Source organism: Propithecus coquereli, unplaced genomic scaffold (assembly GCF_000956105.1).
Source record: "Propithecus coquereli isolate 6110/MARCELLA unplaced genomic scaffold, Pcoq_1.0 Scaffold1, whole genome shotgun sequence".
Lineage (NCBI taxonomy): Eukaryota > Metazoa > Chordata > Mammalia > Primates > Indriidae > Propithecus > Propithecus coquereli.
Window position 1 is genome coordinate 9,569,737 of NW_012133857.1, and position 14,230 is coordinate 9,583,966.

At 39.8% G+C, this 14,230-nt stretch overlaps 1 protein-coding gene across 2 annotated transcripts in view; it reads right to left on the minus strand.

The window, feature by feature from the left end:
• SNRK (SNF related kinase) overlaps positions 1-13,725 on the minus strand; it is a 57,943-nt gene extending 44,218 nt beyond the window's left edge. Inside the window, exon 1 of one of the 2 annotated variants that reach the window (XM_012638444.1) lies at positions 13,561-13,725. The gene's annotated coding sequence lies outside the window, so the exon portion shown is untranslated. Of the gene's footprint in view, positions 1-598; positions 661-13,560 lie in introns of those variants that run through there. The other variant, XM_012638438.1, reaches the window with a different exon arrangement.
• Between the last annotated feature and the right edge of the window lie 505 nt (positions 13,726-14,230).

Here is a 14,230-nt window from a genome sequence, read left to right on the forward strand (position 1 = left end):
AGGTGACACATAAATCAGATTTTCTAAATACATCTGAGTTTTTAAAAATTTAAACTGTTTTATTACAAAAATAATAAATGAAAAAAAGTCTTTTTCCAGGGTCTCAGACACACAGAGATAATCACTATTAACACCTTGATGTTTCTCTTCCCAGACCTGTGCCAGCAAAAGGGCACAGTGAAATAAATTTTTAACCTATCGCAAGCTCATGGGAAAGAATCTAATAGGTCTCTTTACAGTAACAGAGTACCCTGTAATGAAATGATTAATCACTCTCACTATCAAAGACTTTACTTTTTGTATGAGCACACCCCTGTCCACTGTCTATGAAACCACAATTGAAGTGTATGCTGGGAACACAGCATTATGATTAACTGAAGGTTGGGAGGGAAAATATCCTTGTTAGTGAACATCTTTTAAAATACTAGTCCACTGTCTAATCCTACTATCAAGTGCATTTTGAGTCAGAGTAGGAAGTACTTAAATCGTTTTTTGATCTTTGAGGATCTTGCAGTTCCCAAAAGTCATTCTGAACATCGATGCTAAATGTTAAGATGTGGCTCATGTAAAGGTGAATTTGTACGGCTCAAAGCCGTACCCTGCAAACTGCATACTGAATAATCCTTGTTATCACTGTGTTTCGTTAGTTGCTTCTTTCCCCTAAAGAAAATACAGAAAAATAATTTGGTTTAGTTCTATTTGTTTTAATTTTGCTTAAAGTAAAAACATATACCCTAGGGCTGGATCTAGACAAAGGTACAAAAATGGTAAAATGTGTCTTTAGTGACCTAGTCTCCCCCTATTATCCTTCTGCTCTCTATGAATTACATCTCCTTTAAAGAACATTTAATAAACCGTAATTTCAGAGTGAACAGGTACATATAGATTTTTCCAGGTGACAGGTCAGAAAGATTACTCCCCCAAAAGGAAGAAATAATAATAAGAGCGGTACATTTTCCATTTGCTAAATACCTCCTGTGTAACAGGCCCTCAACTTGCATTTCGCCTAATCCTCATTATGAACCTGCAAGGTAGGTACAATGAAGCTCAACTTGCCTGATGTCTCTGGCTCCAATCCTGCTCAGCCTGGCTTTGAAGCCCACCCCACCTCCAGGAGTCTCTACAAGCTCATGAAACACCCTCTACCATAGTCAAGGAGGGCAACTTTTACAATATACTAGCAGGTAAGGGGAAATCAGTTATGATGCCTCTATCAGGAAACACACAATTTCACATCAGAGGCTTGCCATTTGATGGTAAAAAAAAGAAACTAGCACTATAAACAAAGAGAATGTGACAGATCACTTATATCCAACTTTGTGGCACAGTAAGGAAATACTGACTGAGATAGCTTTGCAGGCCTTTCCATGACAACAAAGTATCACACAAGTAACTGAAAGCCCTAAACATTCACACTAGGCCGATGCAGTTTATACTATACACTAAATCATTAAGCCCAAGTTCACATGCACTTGAGAGAAAAGGAGTGCAAGGGGGTGGGGGCAAATGGACAGGAAAGGTAAAAGGAGGAGGAAAGGTGGGTGACCTCTGGATGTGAAAACAAGTCTCCTGACGGGAATGAGCAGAAATCAACTGGTCTGCGGGGCACACGGGGCTGGCAAAGCCATGGGCGCAGTTCCACATCTAGTGACTGGTGAACCATGGTATGCCTGCCTGCCTAGTCCTTCACAAGTTGGATATGGTAGCTCCTCCCATAATCCTTGTTTGCTTCTCTCTTTCTAACACCCCGTTTCATCCAGTCTCTGTGGCAAGGCAGTGTGGTAGTCCAGTGACTGGCCACGGGTTCCAAAGGCCAACAACTGGATTTGAATCCCAGCTCACCAATCACTAGCCATAGGAACTCAGTAAGTTACCTGACCTCTATGTATGGTCAGTTTCTTCATCAGAAAATGTTAGTAATACGAATATTACCTCATAGGCTGTGGTGAGAATTAAATGAGTTAATATAGGTAAAGTATTTAGAACAGTGCCTGGTACAGAGTAAGTATTCACTAAATACTAGCTACCACCACCACCATCATTGTTACAATGACAGCATTCCCCCTTCCCAAGCAGAAATTGTTTTAGTTGTTCACTGTACTTTAAGGGAATAAATTTATCAAACTATTATTTCTCTTTTGCTTTCATAAAAATTCTGCTAAATTCAGTTTCCTAAAATATACTAAACGGAAAATGAGTGCTCTAAGATTGTAAGATAAAGGAAATAATGTCTTATCACCATTGCAGCTAAGCATCGAAGTCTGGTGATTTTTCAATAAAACACCTCACAAAATCTATTTGCTTTTAAAATGATATTAAGATAACTTTCTATCAAATATACCCTTTCAAAAAGGACTAAATACTCCTCTATATTTTTCCCCATTAAATATATTCTTATGGAAAATCTGGAAAACAGAGTGGGAAATAAAAATAAAAAAGCATCCAAAGTCCTAGCACTGAAAATCAGTCGCACTAACGTTTTGGTGGTCAATCTGCAAATATTTATACACAGCTTCTTCTTTTTTTTTTTGAGACAAGAGTCTCACTGTGTTGCCTGGGCTAGAGTGCCGTGGTGTCATCCTAGCTCACAGCAACCTCAAACTCCTGGGCTCAAGCGATCCTCCTGCCTCAGTCTCCCGAGTAGCTGGGACTACAGGCGTGCACCACCATGCCCAGCTAATTTTTTTTCTATATATATTTTTAGTTGTCCAATTAATTTCTTTCTATTTTTAGTAGAGACGGGGTCTCGCTCTTGCTCAGGCTGGTTTCGAACTCCTGAGCTCAAACAATCTGCCCGCCTCGGCCTCCCAGAGAGCTAGGATTATAGGCGTGAGCCACCGCGCCCGGCCTACAGCTTCTTTTTTATGTTGTTTGACAAAGCCATGATCATTCTATACATAACTTTATATCCTGCATCGTGTTTTTTTCATTTGACATAGTACCTTCCTTTTTTTTAGCATTTTTGTTTCAGTTATAATAGAAAAATCTATTTAGTTTAGGAGAAAAATGCAATTAGAATGCAGAGACTGGCAAAAAGAGAGGGGAATTTAAAAAAAATCATCCCACCCTTTATGATAACATCTGTTAACATTTTGGTATGCAGCCTTCCAAATTATTTTCTACTTATAATATATGCCCAGACACAATTTTTTTTAATAAAATGGGATATACTTGGGGTGGGGTGGGGATGTTGGGGTAGAGAGAGATTTGTAACTACTTTTAAAATATTTCTCTCCGAAATACAATTTGGACAAGTTAATACAAGTTCATTTTAGAAAATTTAAAAAATGCAGAAAAACAACAAAAAAAATAAAAATCACCTGTAATCTCATCTAGGATGACTTCTCATCAGGTCTGAGTGTATATTCTTTATACTTATGCTTCCTTACAAAGCTAAGATACTGTACATGAAGTTTGATAATCACTTTTCCTCTACTTTATAGGATGACTATTTTCCCATGCACTAAGTTCTTTTAAATCAGTATTTTTAATGACTACACAGCTAAGATGACATCTTTTTAAACAGAAAATACCACTAAAATAGGCCATTCTAAAGCAACCTTCTTATTTAGTACATGCATATAACTAGGCTGGACCTAAATGAAACAGGCCAACTGGCCAAAAGCATTTATAATATGGAAATTCATGTCTGAGAAACAAGTACTGGTATGTGTTGCAAGAATATACTGATGTTCTCCCAGCTAAAGAGAGCAGAAGCAACTGAAGCGTGTGGGTGTGGCTGGAGAAGAGGAAGGAAGTGTGGGTGGCCCTACACACGTTTTGCAAGCTGCTGAAAACAGTTGTAGAACCAGCTTCTGTTAAACCTACTATCAATTTGGAATTCACCCTGTTATTCTTGTTAAAACTCACTTTTAGCTTTTCATTGACATCATCACCATTGCAGTCTGGTCTGTATATCAAATGTCTTCTCCTCACACCTCTCCTTAGGAGAGGTAAGGACAAAACAGTATGCTGAACAAAGGTGGCTCTGCCTGGATACCACTCTGGATCAATCCTAAGGCCTGAGAAAGTAGAGAAGTTGAACAAAAAGCATTGTGTGCAAAAATTATACTACTACTATAGCCTCTATATATTAGGTAAACATTTTGTTGGGAATATTATAAATTTGCCCCCACAATAAGACCACCAATATTCCAATACACAAAAACCTCCCAAACATACTAAATGCTTTTAAAAAAATCTATGCCAATGCTCTCCATCTAATACAGACAACTAAACGTTGAGTTTTTACAAAGCTACACTAAAACTGTATTTAAGTGTCTTACATATGTCCTAACAGGTAAAACTGTACCCCCAAATCTTTAATTGCCTACTAAAATATGTTCTAAGTCCTCATCAATTTTAATGGACTCAGGGTCATTGAGAGGATTAGACATGTCATGCTCAGAAGCCTGCTCCAGTCTCTCAAGGCAGTGATCTGGTTGCAGAATTCCTGAAGTGCTGGTTTAAGTAATCTTTATTTCCTCTAAGTAAAACAAGCGATAGTCCAGGATATATCAAGGAATTTGAATGCATTCAGGAGTTAGGCCAATCACGAACTGATGTGGAGGAGAATTTACTACTTCACCCAAGCCACAGAACTTGCACCAGCAATGCAGACAACAAATTCAAATTCCTAAACAGATTCTGCCTCTTGTTAAAGTGATGAAAAATGCTAAGTGTGTCACCACTTCTACTTAGGGGTAGACAAGACTTAAAAATTAGTATGGTGATGGCTTTGGCATAAAGTGCTCAGGTAATAAATAATGACTTAAACAAAAGCTGGTGTGTAGAAATTACTCCAAAATAAAGCCAACCCACAATTACTCATTGCTGCCAGAAAACAGAATAAAAGTTCAAAGTTACAGAGAATTAAAAACTTAATAATCTAAATCTATTATCTTCCGAAGCTTTCATTAGCACTGTCAAAACTCATTTTAACTCCCTATCATCTTTTTTTCCCCTACTGATATTGTGATGAAGATTGTCATTAAAAAATGATCAAAAAAAGAATGTGGATACAGAAAAAAAACCTAATCCATAAACCAAAATACTGGCACCTAACATTTCACTGACTCTGACTTAAAAGACACGATCGGTTGGGGATTGTTACGTTGGTGGGACTGCAAGTCACCTTTCTAAAAAGCAATCTGTCAATTCATGTATAGGTTGAGCATCCCTAATCCGAAAATCTGAAATCCAAAATGCTCTAAAACCTGAAACTTTTTGAGTGCTGATATGCCACAAGCGGAAAATTCCACACCTGACCTCACGTGATGAGTCTCAGTTAAAACGCAGTCAGAACTTTGTTTTACACACAAAATTATTTAAAATATTGTCTAAAACTGCCTTAAGGCTATGTGTATAAGGTGTATATGAAACATAAATGAACTTCATGTTTACACTTGGGTCCCATTCCCAAGATATCTCATTAAGTATATGCAAATATTCCAAAATCAGAAAAAATCCAAAATTCAAAACACTTCTGGTCCCAAACATTTCAGTTAAGGGATACTCAACCTGTATCAAGAGCCTTAAAATAAGCAGTATCTTTAATAATCTTAATACTAGATTTATGTCTTAAAGACATAAAGATGTGGACAAACATTCATATTCAACAGTGTTCACTGTGATATTTATATATGCAGAAAAATGAGAAATAACCTAAAGGTCTACAATAAGGAAATGGCCAAATAAATCACAAGTATAATCCAACATTAACACTATGCCACTGTATTTTGAGGCTATTTATTTAATCTCATGAGGAAAATTCTCACAACATAATGTTAAGTTAAAATAAACTTATATACCAAATTTCATAGCATATGATCCCAGTTTTTTAAAAAAGCATATAATTTGTATAAGTGTATATTTTTAAAACCCAAAATGTTAAATTAGTAAGATCACAAAATTTTTTTCTCTTATGCTTTTTCTTTAAAAGTTTTGACAGTGAATATATACTGCTTTTATATTTCAGGAAAGGCAGAGGTTATTAAAATTTGACTTTCTATACATACTTATTCAATTTACTTTTCCATTAAGAGAGAGATATATGAAATATACCAATTTCCCTGAAAATACAGTCTAATATACTACCTAATGCCTATTTATGTAATGGTAATAAACAAGACATACTCAATGAAATATTTTGCTTCCTCTGAGGGAGAAGATATGCACCTGCTTCAGGCTGCGGAACAGGAACAGAGTCACTTTCATTAACAAATAATTTGAGCCCTAACTGTGTAGGACACAACACAGTCCCTGTCCTTTAGAATCTTATAAATGATTTAAGAAAACAGGATCTACATATAAAAAGATAAATAATTATACAAGTTAGCTCAGGTGAGGTATGTCAAAGGAAGAGGAAAGGACATTAAAGAAGGGCAGGATCGCCAAAGACAGGGGCAGCCCACAGACCAAGGCTCACCCTTCGACAGGTAGTACTGCAATACCATTCCTAAAAATGGGATAAACAGAAGCAGCAAAGTGAGAGTGCCTATGGCTGGCTGGCTGGCTGGCTGGCTTAGGAAAGGAAAATACCGATTTGGGTGAAGTTATGATTTGAGCAGAAATGAGATAAATTTAGTAAGGTTAAGGAAAAGGCTGATTCTGAAGAATACCTAATGGCTCGCCATTTAAACAACTGTGATGGACACTTACCCTCTCAAAACTAATGGAAAACTTGCCATACTAAATAATTCACCACATATCTATCTTTGAATTATACTTAAGTTCAATCGATGTGTCACTAAATAGTTAAAAATGCACAGGAAAAGCTTTTCATAAAAGAACTGATATGAGGCCTCAACAGAAGAGGAATATCCTTTAGGTATTAACATGAAAGCAACATAGAAATAAGGTTATTAGAGAATTTAAACCAATTTTAAACATCCACATTCACTTCGAAGTTCCATAAAACGCTAATTTTTATTATGACTTATTAGATCTCTCTAACACCCATATACATACTACTTCCCTAAAAATCTACTACTAACCTAAATAGGTTTATACAGAAATGAGTTATAGCAAAACTACAGTTGATTTTTCTTTCCTTGTCTCATTTCTAATTTTAAAAATGTCTTTTACTGCCACAACTGCCCATCAGAATTCCCGTTCTGTTTGAATGAAGATCTCAAAAAGAGGAAACAGAATTCAACTACTGGGAATGTATGTACTGTGCTTTTTACATTTGTTATCATTTAATTCCTCACAGTGAGTGATATAATGGAGGCATCATACCCATTTTACAAATGAGAAAGCAGAGCCAAAGAGGTCATGGTCCTACACTCAGGTAAGCGCTACCTAGGTTGTATTCCAGGCCCTGCTGACACCTGGGCCTTGCAGTTTTTTTCCTGTTAACAACACAATGCTTTTACCTATACCTTTCTAATTCCTAGAAAAACGAAAGCACTAAAATGAATCTATTTTGATACTTTTGATGTTCCTCCAATTCTGATATGCCATGCAAGTTACCTGCTCCAGCAATCAATTAAACAGAGGAAATTTCCTAGGGTCACCAAAGACTCACCTAATAAACTTTACTAACAAATAATTCCGTTAAAAACTTTTTGAAATGTTTAGAAACTGCTTTTTAAGTTGAGAAAGGAAGTCACAGGCAAATAACCATTCAAAAAACAGACTGAGGTAATTAGTGGTCATCTAAAAAATGGAAGGGCATCTTGAAAATAACTTCATACAATTTTTTGCATACAATTCTGTGATAGCATCACTCCTCTCCAGCCAATACCAAGTAAGTAATTCAGGTAAAATTTAGGCAGGCTCTATTTTCTCCTTAAGAACTCTATCCTTTCCCAAACTGCAATTTTAATACACTTTGCAAATTACATTCTTTCCATTTGTTTCTGAAAAAGCATTTTCCTTCACAAGCGGATTAGCAAATATTCACAAAATAGAAAAGGCGAAGGACAAAATTAAGCCCTCAAACTGTAGACTGAATATTCTCACTGCAGATTTCTTTAGTACCATTCATAATAGTTTATGCCAATAAGGAGAGAACTGTTTAACCTGCAGAAAATGATGTAAAACAGAAAGCTAAACCTTACCTTAAAATACAATCACTCTGCCTTTGTCTACTGCTAAATAAAAAGGCTGTACATTATTACAATTATTTTAAAAAGAGATCCATGAATATAGTACACTCCAGCTTCTGTCCAACAATCTGTCCATGAATATTTGTTGATACATCTGAATATTGTTAATATATCCTAAATCTAAAATGAACTTTATCTAGGTAAGTCATACTGTAAAACTTACATTAAAATATCTAAAAGATAATGTCTCTAATATAGAAGAACCAACGTAGTTAAATATTAAACCAAGTTTGACATATATTCAAATATTTTCCCCCAGCCATGCGATATAGAGTAAAAGACAATATAAGGGCCTAAGAGGTGTGTGTGTGTACATATGCAGGGAGGGAACAACAGAGAAGGAGCTAGGATAGCAGTCCTAAGATTCAACATTTCAAAGTACCACATAGTCAACTTTTCTTATTATCTTCATTAAAGAGGTGCATTTTAGGAATGATCAAAATTCATTTATTCAGCAAATATGCAGAGCAGCATGACAGCACAGTGGAAAAAATGCCACAAGATCTAGAGCCCAACAAGTCACTCAACTTCTATGAAAAGGCATGTCTTTATCTATAAAACAAAGATAATCACCACCTTGGGCAGTTATTGTGAAAGCTAAATGGGATAATACATATTAACAAGGTGTGAATGGGATCACAATCACCCAAGGATTTTCCCCCCCAACTTTTTAGAACTAGACTCCCTCCCAGAAGATTTCAATATTTGAGAGGGGTTGTATACATAGTTACCCATCTTATTTTATTATCAGTACCCTCATCCCCAATTGGCCCAACAAACTGGTCCCTAAACACCTCTACTGGATATACTAGCAAGGTCCCTGCCTCAAGTTGTTTACTGTCTCTTACAGGAACAGACATGAAAAACAGGTGTTTTACCTTAAATCTGCATTGGGGGGTTCATAGAAGACATCCCAGAGAAATTATTTTTTGCACGTTTGAGCTAAGAATTGAAATTGGTGATGGTAGGGAAGAAGCTTTTCAGGAAAGAGACTTAAGAGAGCTTAGAGTGACTGGGACAATATATGCAGAGTGTAAGAGACAAGGTCAGACAAGTAGGTAAGGGCGAGATACCCAAAGGGTATTCCATGCAAATAATCAGTTTACACTTCTCTGGTGTGGTCAGCTCTTACCCAGGCTTTACGGTCCAGCTTAAAGGTCACCTTCCTAACCATCCCCTTCCCGTCCCCACCTCCCTGCACCCACTGACAGCACCATCCCCTTTGCCACTATGGCCCTTATCACAATTGCGGGGTCATATAACTATCTGTATAATTGTGTGGTTAATAATTTGTACCCCCCACAAGACTAAATGGTAAGATCAGTCCATGCAAGGTTTATGTCTATTTTATTCAGCTCTGTATCCCACGGCCTGCCAAGTATAACATCAATCCAAAATATACACATTTTATTAAATGAACAAATGAAGGCTGGCCTAAGGAGCCAAAGAAGAATCCAGAGCAGAATAGCAATCAGAGACAACAGTTTAACAAATCAGTCTGGCAGCAGAGTGAAGAGCAGACTGGAAGGGCAAGACTAGAGCTGTGAGACTACCGAAAATGTCGCCAGGCAAATAATTACTTAAAGACTTAAAAATGGGCAGCCAGTATATGTGCACAGAGATGATGAGGATGTAGTAGAAAAGACACATTTTGGAAATAGAATCCAAGAACTCAATGCACAGAGGGCAAGGCAAAGGAAGAAATCTAGAATGACTCTAGTGGAGAGTGGTAGCTGGTGATGCCATTCTCTCAGATTGAGAATATGGGACAGGCCATATTATCATAGATGGAAGATTTGCTTCTAGTTCTAAAACTGTTATGACTGAAAAACAATCCAAATCCAATTCAGCTGTATTAAAATGGGTATGATTTCTGTAATAGGCTGGCAAAATTAACAAACTAAAAATTAGATTTTTAAAGATTCTTCATCAAGAAACTTGAGTATAGACTACCTACCTGGCATCTGGTCTGGGAATGTAGAGATGAAAGAAGTAGTCTTTGCTTTCAAGCAGCTGACAGTCTTCTGGGTTTGAGAAAGATAACTGCATGTCAAAAACTGAGAAAATGAGGCCCCGTGAGGTTGTGATTTGACCACAGTTATGTTGTGTAATCCATGCTTCTGGAGCATTTTTTCATAACTCACATTATATGGTCTAGGCAAATATGCAGTTGAGAGAATATGGTGTTTAGATATAGACAAATCCAATCTTGCCTTGAGCCTGGAGACATTCCGGAAAGTGAAACATCATGTCAAATGGACAGATAATGCCCTCTGAGTTTGAAGTAACTGCTGAGTAGCCACATGGCAGCAGACTAGGGGGCATAACACCATAAGGAAAGGGAAAGAGGCCTGATTTGTCATGGAAGAGCCTACCTGAACTGAGACCAAATGCTGGGGGTGCCAAAGCAGACTCTCAGGAGGCTCTGGAAGTGACAGCAGAGAAATCATGTTCAGAGAGGAAAGAGCAGAAATCCTCCTTAGGCAGGTTCCTCCCCTACTACCAGCCAGAAATGGTTTCCCATGGAACAGAGGGCCACAACCCAAAGCAGATGTGCAGAAAAGCAGATGAGGAAATGATCCTCATCTGTGTGGAAAACGTAGCTCTGGATTATCCAGAGCAGACAACACACTCTCAGTGCTCACTCATGAGGCCATTAAGCCTGAGGGATTTTACACCAGCTCTTCCCAAACTAAAACAAAATACAAAAAACCTTTCTCCCCCATCCCCCAAAGCTACTGCCCCATTTCTCGCCTTCCTTTTCAAATGCTTTAAAGAAAGAAAAGCTGCATTGTCTGTGCCTCAGCAACTCCCTTTCACCTACTTGGATCTAAGTTCTTCTCCCACCACTTGACCTTGTCTTCTCATCCTCCCTGAACCCTCTGGGCCTTTTCCCTTTTTCTCTGCCCTAGAACTCTACCTACCCTTCAAGACCTCATCCCAAGTTCATTGCCCTCATCTCTGTGCTTCTGTAGGATTTTCCCTAAGCCCCACCAGGGTATTCATCTGTTTGCATTGTTACTGTTTACCTTGGTGTTCTCCAATAGTTTCCAAGCTCCTGAAGTCAGGAACTGGTTTTTACTCACTTCTCTACTGCTACTCTCTAAACTCGGGCCCCAAAAACAGACACACAAAGGTTTCATGAATAAAAGATCAAAGATTATCTTCAAAACTGCTAGAATCCACTCAACTTTTCTAAGTTGCTCTAAGAATTTACCTGCACATATATGCACACTGGGAAATACATAAATTCAGAGTGACAGTTTTCTTACAAAAGCATCTTGACTAAAAACTCTATCTTTTGACTGTTAAATAAGCATCCAGGATGCAGCTAAATTAGGTCTTTTAGAGTTCCTCATCTGTTTTTATTCCTAAAATTCTGGACATGTGGAAAGTTCATTTGTACCGTTTTCTTCCTAGGCAGTGTAATGAGCTCTTACGATCAGAGAAGCTGCTACAGGGAAGAAATCATACTTTATTTATATTAGTGCTTAGAACCATAGCTGCTCAATATCTCCTAAAATAAATATTTTTCTATTTAGTTTCACTTTCTATATGAGGGAAGCTCCTACAGTGAAGTTTAGATGAACAGTATTTCCTGTGACCAGTAAAAATATCAAGAAAGCTTTTCAATTTTAATAAGGGCATTTAAAAGCCTTTCTTTTAGGATGTGATTAAATCTGAACCATAAAGCCCCAATCTATACTTCTGGTCTAGAAAAATAAAAATTAGTCTGACTTCTGAGTTCTAGCATTTTTAAACTAATGGATCGTACTGCGATATATAGAGAAATGTACTCAGTCATAAAAAATAGGGCAAGATTAATTTCTGTGCACAAAACAAACAATAAAAAGTGATTATACAAATTTAAAAAATGAAAGGTGGCAAAGTTTCCTGCCCAAAAACCTTGAGGATGAGAGTATTAAGAAAAGTTAGCAACGTGCACTTGGTTTTCTACATTGCTTCAATGTGACCTTGGGAATGTCATGTAATTTCTCTCAATTCTAGTTCTGTAAAATGGGAATGCCACTCGTTTTCCCCACTGGGACAACTCCACAGATAGTTGATAAAAGAATCAACACGTATTTGGCGTTTTTTTAAAAAAAGAAATTTGTCTAATTAGTATGGTTTAATCACCACTTGTACAGTACATTCTTCTTGAGGAATCCAATTCCAAGAGAAATATTTAAGCAGACGTTGAAGACAGATTTCCTTAAGGGAATGATTTATAAATCTGGAAAGCGATGTAACAAGATTATAAACTAACAAATTGATTACATAAGCCTTGACAATCCAGGCTTTAAAGTACACTGATATAGATTCTGATAAGTTCAAGACTGGTTTAGGACACAGCGCTTCAACCACCTACAAGGAACCCAGGAACCCAAACTGAGGTATTCCATGTTTGACACGAATTTGGTGGAGATTCAACAGGATGCCTAACATTTGCAGTCCCATCACTTGCAAGCCATGCTTCATCTTAAAACCTAATAAAATGTTTAACACATTAAATCAACTTTACCACCACTCCTAAGACTTTGAGAATGCACTCAATTAAATGGAAGGGGAAAAAAGTAACTTGACAGTTTCAAAGGTCCTATATCCTTAGACGTTTATAGATTTAAGAACCCCACTGCTAAATTCTCGCCAAATCCTGCAATTCCCTATGAAGCTACTGGATTGTATCTGATCCAACTGTTGGAAATGGAACAGTTTCAGGAACCCCCGAGATAAAAGGCTGCCACTTTACTGGATCCCAAGTCCGAGTAAAAGGTAGGAAGGTTTTTATAAAATGGTCCAGAAAGAAATCAACAGGATATGACTATGGAAAAGAACGTAGGTTTCCCAGTCCGAAAAAAATTCTAGCTCTCCCTCGGGAATGGCACTGCTGCTCCTCCTTACCCCGCTGCCCTCTCTCCATAGACAATAATATCCCCACTCTATTGTAAAGCTGCAGTTTGGCCGAGGAACCCCCGTGCTGTACTACATTCGCTCGAAAAACGAAAACAAATTCACAGAGGAATACACGCCCTACGGAGAGACCTGAGCGCGGGGCCCCACGGGCGCCGCACTCGGCCCGCTCCGGGGCGGGGCGCGGGGATGCGGGCGCCTTCCGAGGTGCCGCAATCCCGCCGCGGCCGCAAGGGCAGGGCCTCGGGGCGCCCGCCGCTCGCCGCCGCAGTGACGGCTCCCGCCCGGCCCCGCCACCGCCCCGCCGCCAGGCCGTGCCGCGGGTCAGGGCCGCCGCAGTTCGGGCCCCGCGTCCCCCCGGGCCGCGCGCTGCAGCCGGCGCGGGGAACGCAGAGCGCGCCTTACTTTCCGCCTGAGGCGGGCGCCCCGACTCGAACGCCCAGCCCCGCAACAGCGGAGGCTACTGGGGCTGCGGAGGCCGGCCCCGCACCCCCGCCCACGGTTGCCGCGCCCCGCCGCGCTCCGCGCTCGCTCCTACCTCAGCCGGTAGGCGGGCGTCCGTCCGCAGCGGCCGCGGCGCCGACAACTCCCTCCCGGCCGCCGAAACCCCGCACACAGCGCTAATCATAATACCAAGCGGGCGACCGGCCGCGGGGAGGAGGTGGGCGCCGAGCTGCGCCTGCGCGGGAAACACGTCACTGTGACGTAAGCTCTGGGGCGTGGCCGCGGGAAGGGCGGGGCGGGGCGCACCTGCGGGCTGGCGCACGGGGTGCTGGCGGGCTTCCTGGCGGCGTTCTGACCCCAGCGAGTCTGGGCTGCGGCTGGTGGGAGGAAGCGGGTGAGGCCCCCGAGGAGGACGGGGAATGGTGGAAGAGGAAGCTCCGGGGACACGGGACAATGGCCGGGAAAAGTAGCGCTAGCTTTCTGGGGAAATCAGAGGGAAGGGGCCGCGTCCCAACATGACTGCGTCTTGAGAGTGGGGGGCAGGGAGCGGCACGCACTTTGCCCTTTAAGGTTCACCCCATCTCCAGCCCAGATTTAAACAAGGAGAGGAAATATATATATACACATGAACACATATACATAATATGAGTTTTTATCTCTACAATTTCTTCTTTCTGGGAACCTAATTTGAAAGAATTATGTTGATTTTGCTGCTATTCAAGCTAAAGAAAAAAGCCCAACATCTGAATGTGGTGCTGGCTTTA